General features: G+C 34.4%; 1 pseudogene; it reads left to right on the forward strand.

Annotated features, from left to right (window-relative positions):
* The first annotated feature begins 13106 nt into the window (after positions 1-13106).
* LOC147381676 (cellulose synthase-like protein H2) lies at positions 13107-17227 on the forward strand (annotated as a pseudogene).
* The last annotated feature ends 1410 nt before the right edge of the window (positions 17228-18637 follow it).

Here is an 18637-nt window from a genome sequence, read left to right on the forward strand (position 1 = left end):
ATGACACTTTTTTTATTGGCGTTCAAACACATTAGGCTGCGTGCTACATATAAAATGGCTTAATTAATAGGGAGTCCTAGTCGAAGGTGTTTTAAACTCCAATAAAAATGTGAAGGGTTGACGACCTTTCTTGATGATAATTCAAAAATTAATTATTGAAGCTTTGGATTTACATTACCAAGCATAGACAGCTTATTATTACCAAAGTTATAAACTGGATGACATTTGACTGCCCCGTGAGTTGAATCAAATTGGAAACTCGTGAATCGGAACAAATGAAACAAATAAAATTTATTTATAAAAAATGTTTAATATTTTCAAATAAGTTCTTTGTACTACACAAAATAGTATATATTATCCTAATTAAGATGAATTTTCGGACTGATTTTGGTCAAGTTGATCAACAATTTTCAGAATTGACTTGATCAACTGGTTCCATCAAGTTATGGGTATCAATCACCTCAAAATCCAGTCGAGTTGAGTCTGCTTGCCAGGTTTTAAAAGTATGTTTAATGGTTAATTACTTGTTATAGACTTTAGTTATTTAATGATTAATAATTCTATCAATCATTGAAGAAAAAAAAGAAGAATAGAAAAAGATTAATGAGTCTATGAGGCAGGAAACAGGTCCCAGATAATCTTCATTTGTGAATGAAGAGTAATTAAATAAACAACAGTCGATGAAGGCTTGATCCCTTTATTGTTAAACATATTACAAGTCCCCCAGGTCCCACACTAATCACAACAAACCCAACAATATTTCTAATCATAAATCCCCTTTATTGTTTACATATTATGAATCACTCCAAAATAACATAATTTTAGTTGCTCCAAATGAAGAGCAATGAAATACAAAGTAACATACATTAAAATAACAACATTTTTTAGAGTCCCCCCTCCAAATGGCGAAGGCTCCCCTTTATTATTAATATATTATGCATCCTTCCACAATCACAATAAGCCCCATAGTTTCTTAATAATCACAGTAAAACCCACATTTCTAAGCATAGCTACACATCCCATACACACATGAGCTCCCCTTCTTGCACTTGTTGTTGCACTGCCCACAATTCTTCTTATCAGATGTTGGGTTCACACACTTACCTTTGCAACATATCTCTGAGTACTTACACTTCTTACCACAGATTCCACAGTTTAGTCGATCTGTTGACACATTAACACATTTCTTCTTGCAGCAATCGGGGCCAGCACTGCCCGTAGCGTGACAAATTCTAGGGAGTTTATTGCATGTCATCACATCACGAGGCTTATTTTGTGCGAGGAAGCGGCCTGTCCCTCGGAGGGAAGATGGTTGTGAGCTCTCAACCATAGGAAAGGCGTAAGTGTTATCTTTTGCATCAACACCATCCTCGTCTTCAATTGATGTTGCAGTGAGAGTGATGGATAAAGTCATGAACATTGCCAAGATAATGAATACCTTTAATGAATTCATGGTGTGTGTTTGAGTCTGTGTGTGTGTGTGTATGTGTGTGTGTTTGTGTGTGTGTGTGTGTGAGAGAGAGAGAGAGAGAGTTTATGGATGAAGTTGAAGGGAGGATGGTAGGGTTTATATAGATAGGTTTGGTAACAAAGAAGTAGAAAATAGGGTTACAGTACATACAATTCTAGCTGGTGGGATGGACTAAATCAGCGGCACCGTATGAATTAAGAAACTGAAGTTAGGCTTACCAAAAAGTTTCAAATTTCAAATTAAGAGGGGAAAACAATATGGAAATTTAATTTAAAGTTCAATTTTTAAAATTTTGGATCAACCAAGGCATCCTATCCTGTAAGTTATCCTAGTGTGGCATTTTCATTAGAAGAATATTATCAAGTTACTGAATTGCCAAGGAGACCTATGGTGTCTTCCATCTGTTAGAGTCATGTAATTAAAGGGGAGTTTCATTTTCTAATAATAATTTATGAAATCGATTTAAATCGGACACATGTATGTAACTAAGAGTTGTAGATCTGACAATCAATGGTCGTGATGCTTTAAGAAATGATTGGTTGAGATATCTTCAAGGAAACATATCAAATACGTTGTGGGATCTATTTTGATCAACCATCTTTCGATCTGATGGAGACCCAATGGAATAGCATTTGGAATGTATACGTAATGTATATTTATTATTTACATGGCTATATAGTATAACCTATGCTTTATATATACTTCTGTTAATTGAATTAGAACCCAATGAAGTTCTATTAATTGGGTACTCATCATCAAGGGTGCTTCATCCATACTTACTTGGATGAAACAATTGTAATTACCGTGGATTGAGGAACTGCCATGTGTAGCCACGTCAGAGGGTTAATGTCACCCATTTCAGTCAAAGTTTCAAATTCTTCAAATATCTACAAAACGGTTATAAAAGCACGGCCATAGGAAAAAAAAAAACTTTGAAGCGGCCGTTTCAAAATTTCGAAGGAATCTCTCAATTAGATTACACGTGGAATTTTTAAGGAGGTATTTCAAACTTTTTGAAGTATAAAGTGTAAAATAAATTCAATATACCATGTGTCATGCATGGAGGTGGGTTTCTTCTACTTCTGAAACGAGCTGTCAGCTTCAAAGTTGGACTCACCACAGTATCGTCGTCTCTATGGCTTTTGTGTTGTCATAGGTGGTTAAATGTCCGCCTCGTAATGGAATCCAGAGCCTATACTTCAGGTATCAGGTTAAGCTACTCAACACCAAGTTTCCTAATATTAGATTCCTTACACATTGGCACTGAAAATTTTCAGCCTAATTGTAATTTAAATCCATTGAACCTTCGAAATCTGGGGTTCTAAGTCAAGGATGGAGAAACATACTTGAGTCTAATTGTTGTTTGAAATTATAAATTTCGCCGATTCCTGGTGTGTAGGTCACAAAGATTTGGCCAAACATCCATCAGGTATGTCACATGGTTCACAAATGAAAATTGGGGTGGGGTACATGAACTATAAAACTGCGGATCAATGAGGTGCACACAATTTTTTTAGGGACTGACTAGTTGCACACCATTCACTATCAATTTTACTCCATCACTTATTCGCATGTGCAAGAGGCATGGGCGTCTTCTTTGGGATTAAGGTGGTAAAAATGAAAAAAAAATAATAATATAAAATTCTAGAGAGTGGAATTCACAGTCGTGTTTTATTTGAAAATAGGTGGTCCATCCATCAACTTGATGTTTGATCAAGGTCTAAAAAGTGGTTTTAGAGCTTTAATTGCATAAATTTTACGGGTAAACTACACACTAAATCCCCTTAATTAGATATAATTCAATGTTAATTTATAATAATCGTTGATTTCAATAAAATGATATATTTTAGTAACTAATTACTGTTATTTTCATGTAATAAAGAAAAAGTCTCAAATTTTCAGAAATAAGTCAAAAAATATGAAGAATTCACTATGACTTATAACTCAGACAAAGTCAACTAACCAATACCCAAGTCAATTGGGCCCACATGGATCACAATGCCTTGGTCAATGTGGGCAATGCAGTGATGCCAATAAATGACTCCTCGAGATTTGCACAATAACTTTGTGGCTGAAGATATTTCATACTGAATTAGGGTTTGAAAGTTTTTGTATTTACAGAAGGGTTCTAAACACTAGAAATCCTAATTTAGTCTATATAAATAAAAGACTAGACTAGAGTTTAGAGATATTTAGAAAAGTATGAATTTTTTTTATCTTGTTTTCCTTTTAATTTTTGTTTAAAGTAGAGGCTTTGTAATCAAGGAGAATTCTGCCAATTTCAGAAGCAAGATCAATAAAGAAGAAATTTTCGTCTTCTCATCTCAATTCCCTCTCTCTTTATTGTTTATTTTATTTATTAGTCTTACAATAACTATTGGCTAAACTCTCCGTTAGATCAGTCAAGGAAGTCTAAACAAATTTTTATTAATTTATTGTTATTGTTCCCATAATAATGATTTATTGTTTTATTGTGAAAATTCATAAGTAAAAAATTATCAGAAATAATATTGATTGTTCTACTATTTTGATAGTTTATACTTTGATCAGTTCAAAATAAACCATACTTCACAAAAAACACTTAATATTTCTCTTATAATTTCGACTTAAGAAGATGATCACATAGATTGAAAAGCCTTTTATATATAACTGATTAATTTTCTAATCTACAAACATTAGTTTTGTTTAGTGGATCGAGATAAATAGATGACAGTAAAAATATTAGAACTTGCAATGATGGATCAAACGGATCTAAACTCCTCCATAATGATTTAGTTATTTTATTTTATTATCTTTTTAGATAGTTTATTCTCGAAAACTGTTTTTAATTTTGTTACGTAAATTTGAATTGATTTTGAGTTGAAAGAAATATGAATCAATGTTGTCTCTATGGATCGATCTTTACTTGCCAAGGTAAACTTAGTTCTCTATTTTTTATTGATAATCTACACTGAACAATGTTCACAAGGCATTCCTTCATAGCTGCCTACATGGAGAAGCCTACATGTCCTAATTACCATCGAGATTTGTCCATTCTTATCATCCCATGCTAAAAGTGGGTTGTTTGACCTTTTATTAAGGAGTTGGCTATCAATTTTGTGATCAATATTACATAATAAACATAGTTTTACTAGTTGGATCAAATTTTTATAACAAAATCGATGGTTTTTTATTGCATTCTGATTCTCAATAAATTGGATTGATATAAGTTTAAAAATTTATGTTAAACCCAGTCAAACTATCGATCCGATTTTTAAAACACTGCATTCTTGTGTCCAAGGATTACAACAAGGTCATTTTCTCATTAATTCAGGAAATCAGATATGAAATTACCATTAAAGAGCTAGGGGTCCTCTCAATTTTTTCCTAATCATTGAAGTTCTCCACCGTCCTTAAAGACAACTTATCTCAATGGCACCAACTCATTAACTTGATAAAAATAGTCAAATAAAAAAATGCTCGGAGTAGAGTAAGAAAAAAAGTTGACTTATGTTACATTCAACAACATATAAAATATTATTGTTGTTGGGTCTCTAATTGAAAAATTACCCCTAAATCGGAATGAGTACAAAACAAATTTAAGGTAGAAAAAAAAAAGATAAAATCCTTGAAGATCTCATCATTCACATCAATATAGAAGAAACTAGTAAGCAAAGAGAGAACAATGGAAAGCTGAAGGAACTATTAAGACAACTAACCTTGTGGAAGGGGGTTTTCATTTCACCAAATTTAAGCAAAAGAAGACATTAAAAAAGGTTGATGAAATACCCTAAATAAATATTTGGCGAAAGTGGACCATTTGTCTTGATTTGAAAAAAAAATTAATAAGCAAAAAATTAATTTGGTTTTTTTATTTAATTAAGTAGTGGGGACGTTAGGGTTTAAAAGAAAAAAATAATGAGTAGGGTAAAAAAAGATTAATAAAATTTATTTTATAATAAATACTACATTTAATAATTGTTAAGCTTATGCAATATCAAATATGTAGTTTGAATGAATAAATTTTATAATTAAAAAATATGTAGTTTGAGACTCTTTCTTTTATATGGTTAAGAGTTACCTAAAAGTAAGATTAGGTCATGTGGCAATTTAAGAACTTAATCAATTTTAAAAGAAAAAAAAAAATAAAAGAATGTATTTATTTAACCCGCATGGAAAATAGCGGATCTCTTGATCCTATTAAATACTTATTTTAATAAGACAATTTGGTACCGAAACAAATAAAATTTATTATAAAATATGTTTAGTATTTTAAAATAAGTTATTTGTACTACACAAAATAGTATATATTATCCTAATTAAGGTGAATTTTCGGACTAATTTTGGTCAAGTTGATTAACAATTTTCAGAATTACTCAATCAACTGGTTCCATTAAGTTATGGATCTCAATCACCTTAAAATCCAGTCATGTTGAGTCTGCTTGCCAGGTTTTAAAAGTAGGTTTAATGGTTAATTACTTGTTATAGACTATAGTTATTTAATGATTAATGATTCTATTTAATCATTGAAAAAAAAAAAGAGAAATAAACAATAGTCATGAAGTCCCTTTATCGTTAAACATATTACAAGTCCCCAAGGTCCCACACTAATCACAACAAACCAAACAATATTTATAATAAAAAATCTCCTTTATTGTTTACATATTATGAATCACTCCCAAAAAACATAATTTTAGTTTCTCCAAATGAAGAGCAATGAAACACAAAGTACTTACATTTAGAGCCCTCCTACAAGTGGCGAAGGCTCCCCTTGATTGTTAATATATTATGCATCCCCCCCAAATCACAATAAGCCCCATAGTTTCTTAATAATCACAGTAAAACCCACATTTTTAAGCATAGCTACACATCCCATACACACATGAACTCCCCTTCTTGCACTTCTTGTGTGCACTGCCCACAATTCTTCTTATCAGATGTTGGGTTCACACACTTACCTTTGCAACATATCTCTGAGTATTACACTTCTTTTTCTGACCGCAGATTCCACAGTTTAGTCGATCTGTGACACATTAACACATTTCTTCTTGCAGCAATCGGGGCCAGCACTTCCCGTAGCACGACAATTCTAGGAGTTTATCACATGTCATCACATCACGAGGCTTATTTTGTGCGAGGAAGCGGCCTGTCCCTCGGAGGGAGAGGTGGGTGAGCTCTCTGTTGAAATAATAAACTTTTTATCATAGTTTGTCTCTAGAGTTTCTAGAATTTTCTTGTAATTGGTAGAGTTTCTAGAATTTTCTTTTATTTACTAGAGTCACTAGAAATACTCTTGTATTTTCTAGAAACACTCATTTATTAATTGGTATGTAGGAAGTATCTAGAATAATCTAAGTTATGGTGTATCTAGAATTGTCCATAGAGTCCTATAAATAGAGATGTTCTCCCACCATTTTGTATCATCCAAAAAAGATCAAGTTGAGTTCAATAATAAAAAAACCTCTTCCATCCAAAATTATTCTCTCCAATTTTCTCTTTAATTCCCAACAAAGTGGTATCAGAGCAGCCAGGTTCGTGAAGAAAAATGGCAAGTGGAGGAATGGTCCCCTTCCAAGTTCCAATGCTCACCAAGAGCAACTATGACAATTGGAGTATTAAGATGAAGGCGTTACTAGGAGCTCAAGATGTGTGGGAAGTTGTCGAGAAAGGCCATAAGGAGCAAGACGATGTTGCTCTTTCCCAAACCCAGCGGGAAGCCTTGAGGGATTCAAGAAAGAGAGACAAGAAAGCTCTCTATCTCATCTATCAAGCAGTAGATGAAGATGCATTCGAGAAGATCTCAAATGCAACTACGGCCAAAGAAGCGTGGGAGAAGCTTCAAACTTGCAACAAAGGAGTCGAGCAAGTTAAAAAGATTCGTCTTCAAACTCTTAGAGGTGAGTTTGAACTTTTATTTATGGAGGAATCTGAATTAATTTCTGATTATTTTGCTAGAGTATTGGCCATTGTTAATCAACTAAGAAGAAATGGTGAAGATATTAGTGAAGTGAAAGTTATGGAGAAAATTCTTCGTACTTTGAATCCAAATTTTGAATTCATTGCTACGAACATTGAAGAAAATAAAAATTTAGAAACCATGACAGTTGAGCAACTCATGGGTTCTTTACAAGCCTATGAGGAAAAACAAAAGAGGAAAAAGAAGCAAAAGGAGACTATAGAGCAACTACTACAACTCAACTTGAAGGAAGAAAATTTTGGAAATAATAGAAATCAAAGAGGAAGAGGACGTGGCCAAGGACGTGGACGTGGACGAGGAAAAGAAGGAAGGGGCGGCTTCACAACAACTTCAACAATTCCAACAACTCTAATTACTTCAACAACGGAGAAAGAAGTCGAAATCCACAAGCAACAAGAGGGCACGGAAGAAGCAACTCATGGTCAAGGAACGACAAATCTCACATCAAATGCTATAATTGCAATAAGTTCGGTCACTATGCCTCCGAGTGTAGATTGCCAAGCAAGGTCGAAGAAAAGGCCAATTTCATCGAAGATAAAGGTAGAGAAGAAGGTACGTTGCTGCTAGCTTGCAAAGACAAAGATGAAGGCCAAGAAAATAAATGGTATCTTGACACCGGCGCTAGCAATCACATGTGTGGACAAAGAAAAATGTTCGTGGAGCTCAATGAAGCGATAGGAGGGAATGTCTCCTTTGGAGATGAATCAAAAATACCCGTGAAAGGCAAAGGTAAAATTCTCATACGCTTAAAAAATGGAGGCCATCAATTCATCTCAAATGTTTATTTTGTGCCCAACATGAAGAATATTTTTGAGCTTGGGTCAATTGCTAGAGAAAGGGTATGATATTCACTTAAAAGAAAATAACCTTTTCTTAAGAGACAGTAAAAGTAATTTGATTGCCAAGGTGCCCATGTCAAAAAATAGAATGTTCCTCTTGAACATTCAATACGATGTTCCAATGTGTCTAAAAGCTTGCTATAATGACTCGTCATGGTTATGGCATTTACGCTTTGGACACCTCAATTTTGGCGGGCTCGAACTTTTGGAAAAGAAGGAGATGGTAAGAGGTCTACCATGCATCAACCAACCCGATCAGCTTTGCGAAGGATGTTTGCTTGGGAAGCAATCCCGGAGAAGCTTTCCGAAGGAGTCATCATCAAGAGCTACAAAGCCGCTCGAGCTCGTACACACCGATGTTTGTGGACCAATTAAACCAAACTCTTTTGGTAAGAGCAAATACTTTCTCCTTTTCATTGATGATTTTTCAAGGAAAACGTGGGTTTACTTCCTAAAGGAGAAGTCGGAGGTGTTCGAGAATTTCAAGAAGTTCAAAGTCCTTGTTGAGAAAGAAAGCGGTCTTGCTATTAAGGCCATGAGATCTGACCGAGGAGGAGATTCACATCAAACGAGTTCCAAAAGTACTGCGAAGATCATGGAATTCGTCGTCCCTTAACGGTGCCGAGATCCCCCCAACAAAATGGAGTGGCAGAGAGGAAGAATCGAACCATACTCAACATGGCTCGCAGCATGCTCAAGAGCAAAAGAATGCCCAAGGAGTTTTGGGCCGAAGCGGTGGCTTGTGCAGTCTACTTGGCAAATCGCTCTCCAACAAGAAGTGTGTATGAGAAGACACCACAAGAAGCATGGAGTGGAAGAAAGCCCGGAATTTCTCACCTCAAAGTCTTTGGAAGTGTTGCTTATGTTCATGTGCCTGATGAAAAGAGAACCAAGCTCGACGACAAAAGTGAGAAGTACGTATTCATTGGCTATGACTCAAGATCCAAAGGCTACAAGTTGTACAACCCAATTACCCGGAAAATTCTCATTAGTCGTGATGTAGAGTTCAATGAAGAAGATTCTTGGGATTGGAACACACAAGAAGACGAGTATGATTTTCTTCCTTACTTTGAAGAAGAAGAAGAAATGGAGCAACCGAGGATAGAAGAGACAAGACAAGAACTTCGAGAGCCTACTACTCCACCGATCTCACCAATCGGAAACCTGCATGAAGATTCGTCATCAAGTGAAAGTTCTAATGAGAAGACGCCACGCTTAAGAAGCTTACAAGAACTTTATGAGGTAACCGAAAATCAAAATGATATCACTCTTTTGTGTCTCTTTGGTGATTGTGAACCTCTAAGCTACCAAGAAGCGGTAAAAACAAGAAATGGAAAGACGCTATGGATGAAGAAATCAATTCAATCACAAAGAACAACACATGGGAGCTAGCTACACTTCCACAAGAACACAAAGCGATTGGAGTAAAATGGGTGTACAAGACGAAGAAGAATGCTAAAGGAGACGTGGAGAGATACAAAGCAAGATTAGTGGCTAAAGGCTATAGTCAAAGAGAAGGCATCGACTATGATGAGGTATTTGCTCCTGTTGCTCGTCTTGAAACCGTTAGATTAATAATTTCTTTGGCAGCTCAAAATAGATGGAAGATCTACCAAATGGATGTAAAGTCCGCCTTCTTAAATGGTTTCCTTGAAGAAGAAGTCTACATCGAGCAACCATTGGGCTATGAAGTAAAAGGACATGAAGATAAAGTTTTGAGGTTGAAGAAGGCTTTATATGGCCTAAAGCAAGCGCCGAGAGCTTGGAATACTCGAATTGACAAGTACTTTCAAGATAAGAATTTCACCAAGTGTCCATATGAGCATGCACTCTATATCAAAGTTAAAAATGGAGATATTTTGATTGTATGCTTGTATGTGGATGACTTGATCTTCACAGGTAGCAACCCGAGTATGTTTGAGGAGTTCAAGAAAGAAATGGCGAAAGAGTTCGAGATGACAGACCTTGGGCTCATGTCTTACTACCTCGGCATTGAAGTAAAGCAAAAGGACAAAGGCATCTTCATTACTCAAGAAGGCTATGCTAAGGAAGTGCTTAAGAAGTTCAAGATGAATGACTCTAATCCAGTTGGCACGCCGATGGAATGTGGAATCAAGTTGTCAAAGCATGATGAAGGAGAAAAGGTGGACCCAACTCTCTATAAAAGTCTTATTGGAAGTTTGCGCTACCTAACTTGTACTAGGCCGGATATTCTCTATGCCGTTGGAATCGTTAGTCGCTACCTGGAAGCTCCAACAACAACCCACTTCAAGACTGCAAAGAGAATACTTCGATACATCAAAGGTACAACCAACTATGGCTTGTTTTATTCATCTTCTAACAATTATGAGATAGTTGGATATAGTGATAGCGATTGGGGTGGAGACTTGGATGATAGAAAGAGCACCACCGGATTTGTGTTCTTTATGGGAAACACTGCTTTCACTTGGATGTCAAAGAAGCAACCAATCGTCACACTATCAACTTGTGAAGCCGAATATGTTGCTGCAACATCATGTGTTTGTCATGCTATCTGGCTAAGAAACTTGTTGAAAGAATTAAATTTACCACAAGAAAAGCCTGTCGAGATTCGTGTTGACAACAAGTCAGCACTCGCACTAGCAAAGAATCCTGTCTTTCATGAAAGAAGTAAGCATATCGACACTCGTTATCATTATATACGAGAATGCATTGGAAGAAAGGAAGTAAGGTTGGAATTCGTGAAATCTCAAGATCAAGTAGCAGACATATTTACCAAGCCACTCAAGAGAGAAGCTTTTACAAATTACAAGGTATTCTTGGAGTCACAAATCAAGTTTAAGGGGGGGTGTTGAAATAATAAACTTGATTTATCATAGTTTGTCTCTAGAGTTTCTAGAATTTTCTTGTAATTGGTAGAGTTTCTAGAATTATCTTGTAATTGCTAGAGTTTCTAGAATTTTCTTTTATTTACTAGAGTCACTAGAAATACTCTTGTATTTTCTAGAAACACTCATTTATTAATTGGTATGTAGGAAGTATCTAGAATAATCTAAGTTATGGTGTATCTAGAATTGTCCATAGAGTCCTATAAATAGAGATGTTCTCCCACCATTTTGTATCATCCAAAAAAGATCAAGTTGAGTTCAATAATAAAAAAACCTCTTCCATCCAAAATTATTCTCTCCAATTTTCTCTTTAATTCCCAACACTCTCAACCATAGGAAAGGCATAAGTGTTATCTTTTGCATCGTCACCATCCTCTTCTTCAATTGATGTTGCAGTGAGAGTGATGGATAAAGTCATGAACATTGCCAAGATAATGAAGATCTTTAATGACTTCATGGGGGGGGGGGGGGGTGTGTGTGTGTGAGAGAGAGAGAGAGTTTATGGATGAAGTTGAAGGGAGGATTGTAAGGTTTATATAGATAGGTTTGGTAACAAAGAAGTAGAAAATAGGTTTACATTCATACAGTTTTAGCTAGTGGGATGGACTAAATCAGCGGTACCGTATGATTTGAGAAACAGAAGTTAGGCTTACCAAAAAGTTTCAAATTTCAAATTAAAAGAGGAAAAAACATATGGAAATTTAATTGAAAGTTCAATTTTTCAAATTTTCATTAGAAGAATATTATAACTTAAAGGGGATATTATCCTGTTATGGAATTGCCAAGGAGACCTATCGGGTCTTCCATCTGTGAGAGTCATGTAATTAAAGGGGATTTTTATTTTCTAATAATAATTTATGAAATTGATTTATGTCGGACACATGTATGTAACTTAAAAGAGTTGTGGACCTGACAATCAATGGTCGTGATGTTTTAATAAATCATCGGTTGAGATATCTTCAAGGAAACATATCAAATAGGTTGTGGGATCTATTTTGATCAACCATCTTTCGATCTAATGGAAACCCAATGGAATAGCATTTGAAATCTGTGCATAATGTACATTTACTAGTTACATGACGATGTAACTGACTTGTGAAAAATAAACATCCCATCTCACCATCGCTTTTCTCCTCTTTCAATTTTATTATATTTATCCCTTCAATATCAATTATTTTTTAATAATAACCTTTGAATTTCATTATTTTTCCTCTTTTACTCTCTTAACCTTAGAAGAGATCATTAGGAATCTATAAAAACACATATATCACACATCGGATTGGAACCATACTTGAAAATGATGAATACAATCAAATCCATATCTACTAAAATAGTTAGATTGCTTATTGGGTCCTTCATCCTTGCTTGCAAGAAATAATTGTAAATACCGTGAATTGCGGACCCTGAGAGCCCACATGCTGCCACGTCAAAGGGTTAATGTCAACAATTTCATTCAAGGTTTCAAATTCTTCAAATATCTACAAAACCGTTATAAAAGCATCAGCACGGTAGGAAAAACTTTGAAGAGCCAACCCGTTCAAAATTATGAAGGAATCCTCTTCATGAGATTACATGTGGCATTTTTTTTTATTTTTGAAGAGCCAACACCAGGTTTCCTAATATTAGATTCCTTACACTCTGGCACAGAAATTTTTTCAGCTTAATTGTAATTTACATCCATTGATTCTTCGAAATTTGGTGTTCTAAGTCAAGGATGGAGAGACATAATTGAGTCTAATTGTCGTTTGAAATTATAAATTTGGTCGATTCCTGATGTGTAAGTCACAAAGATTTGGTTAAGGAAATTTTTAAAAGAGAGATTTTGGGCATTAATTCCTTGAATTATAGCTTATGTGGCAATGTTTGAGATGTTGGAGGAGGGTTTTTAGCCTCCACCCTAAGCACATACAATCCACACTCTCTTCATTTCATTTCTCATTTCTTTTTTCTTTTTTTACTATAAATAATGATGAATGCAGGCGGTTTTGATGCACGGTTGGGTATGCAGCTAAAGTGGCAAGAGCACAGAACTGCACATATTTTTCTTGTGTATCCTGATGAAAAAGATTTATGGTTTTGTGTCCTTGCCATGCCAGCCTCGTGCATTCATCACGAGTCTTTTTTATTACATGGCTTATCTTTCAGTGATTCTAAATTAATTGGCTCAAAAAAGATACTTATTGGCGTGGTAGTGCATAGAACCATAGATTTTTTTCCTGGGATACAAGGGGAAAAAATCAGTTTTGTGCACATTGCCACACCAGTGAATGACTTTTTGAGTCAGTTCAACATTTTTATTTTCTTTAGTATTTAGGACGTGGATTTGCTGGAATTCAAGGACCCTTCTATGCAGGGACCAAGTGCTTTCATCGAAGAAAGGTTATTTACGGGCTATCACCCAAGGAAGCAAGAATTAAAGGAAAAGAACTTAGTCTGATTAATGGTAGATTAATCAACCTTAGTTTTTTCTCAGTCATTATTTCAATTATATTCAATTTTAAAATATTTTTACTATAATAAATATTTTTTTGGAAAATCACTTGGACACTGGCAACAAGATTCGGACATTCCATGAACTTTACACAATTATTTTCAGGAACAAATGATGAAAATATAATTTGTCCCAGTGATCTGTCAAGCTCTCTTAAGGCAGCTATGAATCCAATACTCATTGGGGCACAAAGGTAAGAGGTTTTAGATATTATTATTATTTTTTATTACGAAATGAAAATTTATTCTAGAAGTACTTGATCTAGATTAAGAAATGAAAATTTATTTTATTAGTACTTGATTTAGAGGCACGTGTGCTAGAGATTATAAAAATTGATGAATTGAACAATTAATCGACGATTCTTTTATTAATCATTGAACATTGCAACCAAATTTTTGAACATTGCAAACAAATGTATGTTACAATTATATGAAACTAATTATTTCTAGTCTTCTAAAATGCAAAACGTGTTTATTTATAGTTGTACAATTAGTAATATATGAAATTAATTATTTTTAGTATTCTAAAATTCATAAGATATTTATTTTCTATTTTGTTAAAAGTTATACTTAATTTGGTTGAGTTTTAACTATGATTCAGGAAGTTTTCGAGTAAACACAATGAATTTCCAATATGATGCGGTATTTTTTTTAAGAAAAATGCTAAATTGACCTTTTACAATACTACGTTGAAGTGGTGGCATGTGTTAAAGAATAGATGCTTTTTTCACTCAAGTTACTATTGTAGGATTCTTTTTGTAAAACTAATGGTAAAATCACTCGGAAAAAAAATACTCAATCTATACAATTGATGTGGCAAGTGCACAGAACCATAGACTTTTCCTTGTGTATCTCAACAAAAAAAAGATCTACAGTTTTGTGCATTTGCTATGTCAACTATATACAAATCAAGTATGATTTTTCAAGTTAGATTATCACAACTCTTTTTGTTATTATAAGCAAACAGCTTACCCAAAGGGTGGGGATACCCACCCGATAACCCCATTAATTAGTAAGGAAGGCAGGTTTGACCACATCAATGTATTATCATATTAACTTACAACAGGTAGTATTGGATCAGAGTCATCTTAAACCTAATTTGATTTGGATTTTGGACAGATTGGTTGGGTCTATGGGTCCACAACTGAAGACGTACTCACTGGACTCAGAATTCATGCAAAGGGTTGGAGATCGGTCTATTGTACACCGGATCCACCAGCCTTTATTGGGATGGCACCATCAAGTGGGCCCTCTTTCTTGGTACAACAGAAAAGATGGGTCACAGGTCTTCTAGAGATTCTCTTCTGTCATGACAGTCTTATCGTTGTTACCATCACAGAGCATCTACGGTTCAGACAGTGTTTGGCGTATTTGTACATTAACTTTTGGGCATACGCTCAATTCCAGAGTTATGTTACGCTGCTCTGCCGGCGTATTGTCTTCTCACCAACACATCTTTCTTGCCTACGGCATGCCCCCACAGCTCCTTCTTTCTTTTTTCTTTTTCTTTTAATTTTCTCATAGAACTTATACTTTCACATGTTTTTATAACACACCAATTAAATGTGGAGATGGAATAAATTACCAAACTGGTAAGAGAAAAAGTAGAAAATTTTAAAAATGGTAAGCAATAAATTTTATTTTCGAAAATAATAAAATATTATTTTCAGAATTAAAACATTTTACTTAAATGAGGAAAAATTAGTTGTTATATGGAACAGAATTTTGTTAAAAACATACACTAAGATTAAAATATAAAAGAAATATTTACTATTTTATAGAAGAACAAAATATTTTCCTTACTCAACATGTTTTAATTTTTAATTTTTTAATGATGGGTTCCAGACCCGTTGGCCTGACCAGTAAGGGTAAGGCAATTGGCCGCTTAGAGTACCATATCTCGTCTAAATCCCTTGGGTACATGCAATACCTTGCAAACCACACATACCCGATAAGTATAAATTCTTATGAGTGGCCAAGGTGGAACCCCAACTCCAAAATTTTTAAGGAGTATGAAAAAGATCATCATGTAATATTTTCTTAAGGGATTTTCTATTTTAGGGGGTTTTTTATATGTTTTAGTAATTCTTGATTATATAAATAGAGATCTCTAGAACTGTAAAACGTATGAGAAAATAGTGATTGTTCTTGTTCTATTGCATAGACTTAGGCATATTGTCGAACTACGTAAATATTTGTGTTTTGTGTAATATTTAGTATTTCTATATATTTTTTTTTTTCATAAGAACATGTTTTAATTTCGAAAATGGTAATTTACCATTTTCGAAAATAGGAGGAGTAGTATAATTCTTGGTAAATCAACATAAATTTTATAAACATTAGTTTATTGGCACCGGGGATTGCCATTGAACTTGTTTGAGTAAGACAACCCAACAACGCAACCCTTTATTAGATTAGGCCTACTTCTCCAACAAGAGATGGCTTTCATTGATTCCAACCACATTACATTCCTCTAACGATAATAACAAAGTTTGGATACGATAATTATTTGGTGGTGGTTCAATTTGGGAAAATTTCGTCAAAAAGTCGATAAACTTTTCGGAGATTATATAAAATATAGATGGTTTTTCTTTCTTACCAAAGCCCTTCATCATCAACTTTTCTAAAAAGTGTAGTGATTTCCTGATGCCCTCCTCTGACATACGCCCCCAATCATAGAATCGTAGATCATTTGCCTTTGGATACGCATAAGAATAACCTTGTTTTGTGTATCCCGAAGCAAATGATTTACGATTCTGTGATAGGGGGAGGCGTGAGTCAGAGGAGGGCGTCATATTGTTACAACTCTTCTAAGAATCCTATATATCTTCTTCTTACTGTTTGAATGTTTGAAAAAAAAATTGAAGATAAGGGGTAAAAATGTTACAATGTTCAACTATTAATAAAAGAATCGTTAATTAATTTGTCCATTCATCAATTTAATAGTCTAACCCCTAACTCAGAAAATTTTATGAACATTTTGAAAATTTTGGAGAATTTGTGACTATATATGCCTCTAACCATAATGTGATTGAAAATTGTTTGTACGTGTGCAGGTCACAGAACCAGCAATTTTTATCCCTATATCCCTCTTCATTATTTTCAACCTCTACACTCTATCTGAGTTTCTCGGCAGTGGAATCTCAGTCCATGATGGTGGAACAATCAGAGAATGTCGAGGATGGTATCGACAGTAAGATTGTTCGGAATCTTTAGCGTCGTTCTTAAGCTGCTAGGAGTATCCGAGACCGTCTTTGAAGTAACACCAAAAGAGCAAGGTACCTCAGATGATGAAATCGACGTAAATGCTGGAAAATTCATCTTCAATGAGTCCCCACTCTTCCTACCTGGAACAGCCCTTGTGTTGGTCCACATGACCGCGCTTACTGTTGGCTTGTTATGAGTGTTGTCATTGATCCCTAGTCACTCTGCACCAGGGATAGGGGATTTCATTTGTAGTGTATGGGTAGTACTAAGTTTCTTGCCCTACGTAAAAGGATTGTTCGCGAAAGGAAAATATGGGGTACCCTCATCAACGATATGCAACTCATTGGTTGTCGTAAGAATTTTCATGCAACTTTGCCTATGGGCTTCAAGGGAATAGATTTTGTTGCAAGACTTATTGATTGTTAAAAATTACACATGAAAGATGATATGTGCACTACATGATAAACTTGTAATTCTCAATAATGTTATTGATTAAGTTGTTTCTTGTAATTACGACCTAAAGTAATAAAGAAATTTGATCATAGACACACTGCTGAATCACGTAAACTCTTTTTGTTTAATGCGAGATCATTACATTCTTTGTAAGTTTGTTGCTTTTATATCTTTTATTTGTTTTTTCTTATAAACATCATTTAACTAAAAAAATTAAGTGTCACGATTCAGAATGGAATCCTGTTCTGATAGCAACGTGACACTTTCTTTATTGGCATTTAAACAACACATTAGGTTGCGTACTACATATAAAATGGCTTCATTAATTAGGAGTCCTAGGTGTTTTAAACTCCAATAAAAATGTGAACAGTTAAGACCATTCTGGATGATAGTTCAAAAATTAATTATTGAAGCTTTGGATTTTACATTCCCAAGCATAGACAGCTTATTACAATACATATAAAACTGGATGGCATTTGACTGTCCAATGAGTTGAATCAAATTGAAAACTCGTGAATTGGATCGAATGAAAAATAAAAAATTTATAAATAAAAAATGTTTAATAATTTAAAATAAGTTCTTTGCTCTCCAAAAAAAAATAGTATATATTATCCTAATTAAGGTGAATTTTCAGACTGATTTAGGTCAAGTTGATTAACAATTTTCAGAATTGACTCAATGAGCTGGTTCCATCAAGATATCATTATGTAAAAACTGAAAATTTTGACAAGAAAATTAAATAGGCCAAAGCCTACAAATTTTAGAAATCGAATTTCAGTAACTGTTGAAATTTTTTATGTTCTCCAATTTGCCAGTTTGGAACCATAAATTTTTTTCCAACCTCCATTAATTTCACGGTTCGATCCGTACATATCAAGGATAATCTTCATATCTAAATGAAGAGTGATTAAATAAACTATAGTTGATGAAGGCTTGATCCCTTTATTGTTAAACATATTACAAATCCCCCACGTCCCACACTAATCACAACAAACCCAACAATATTTCTAATCATAAATCCCCTTTATTGTTTACATATTATGAATCACTCCCAAATAACATAATTTTAGTTGCTCCAAATGAAGACCAATGAAACACAAAGTACATACATTAAAATAACATTTTTAGAGCCCTCCTCCAAATGGCGAAGGCTAGCTCCCCTTTATTGTTAATATATTATGCATCCCTCCTAATCACAATAAGCCCCATAGTTTCTTAATAATCACAGTAAAACCCACATTTCTAAGCATAGCTACACATCCCATACACACATGAACTCCCCTTCTTGCACTTGTTGTTGCACTGCCCACAATTCTTCTTATCAGATGTTGGGTTCACACATTTACCTTTGCAA

The sequence above is a fragment of the Akebia trifoliata genome, unplaced genomic scaffold (assembly GCF_017979445.1).
Source record: "Akebia trifoliata isolate Shusen 1 unplaced genomic scaffold, ASM1797944v1 Contig00305, whole genome shotgun sequence".
NCBI classification, from domain to species: Eukaryota; Viridiplantae; Streptophyta; class Magnoliopsida; order Ranunculales; family Lardizabalaceae; genus Akebia; species Akebia trifoliata.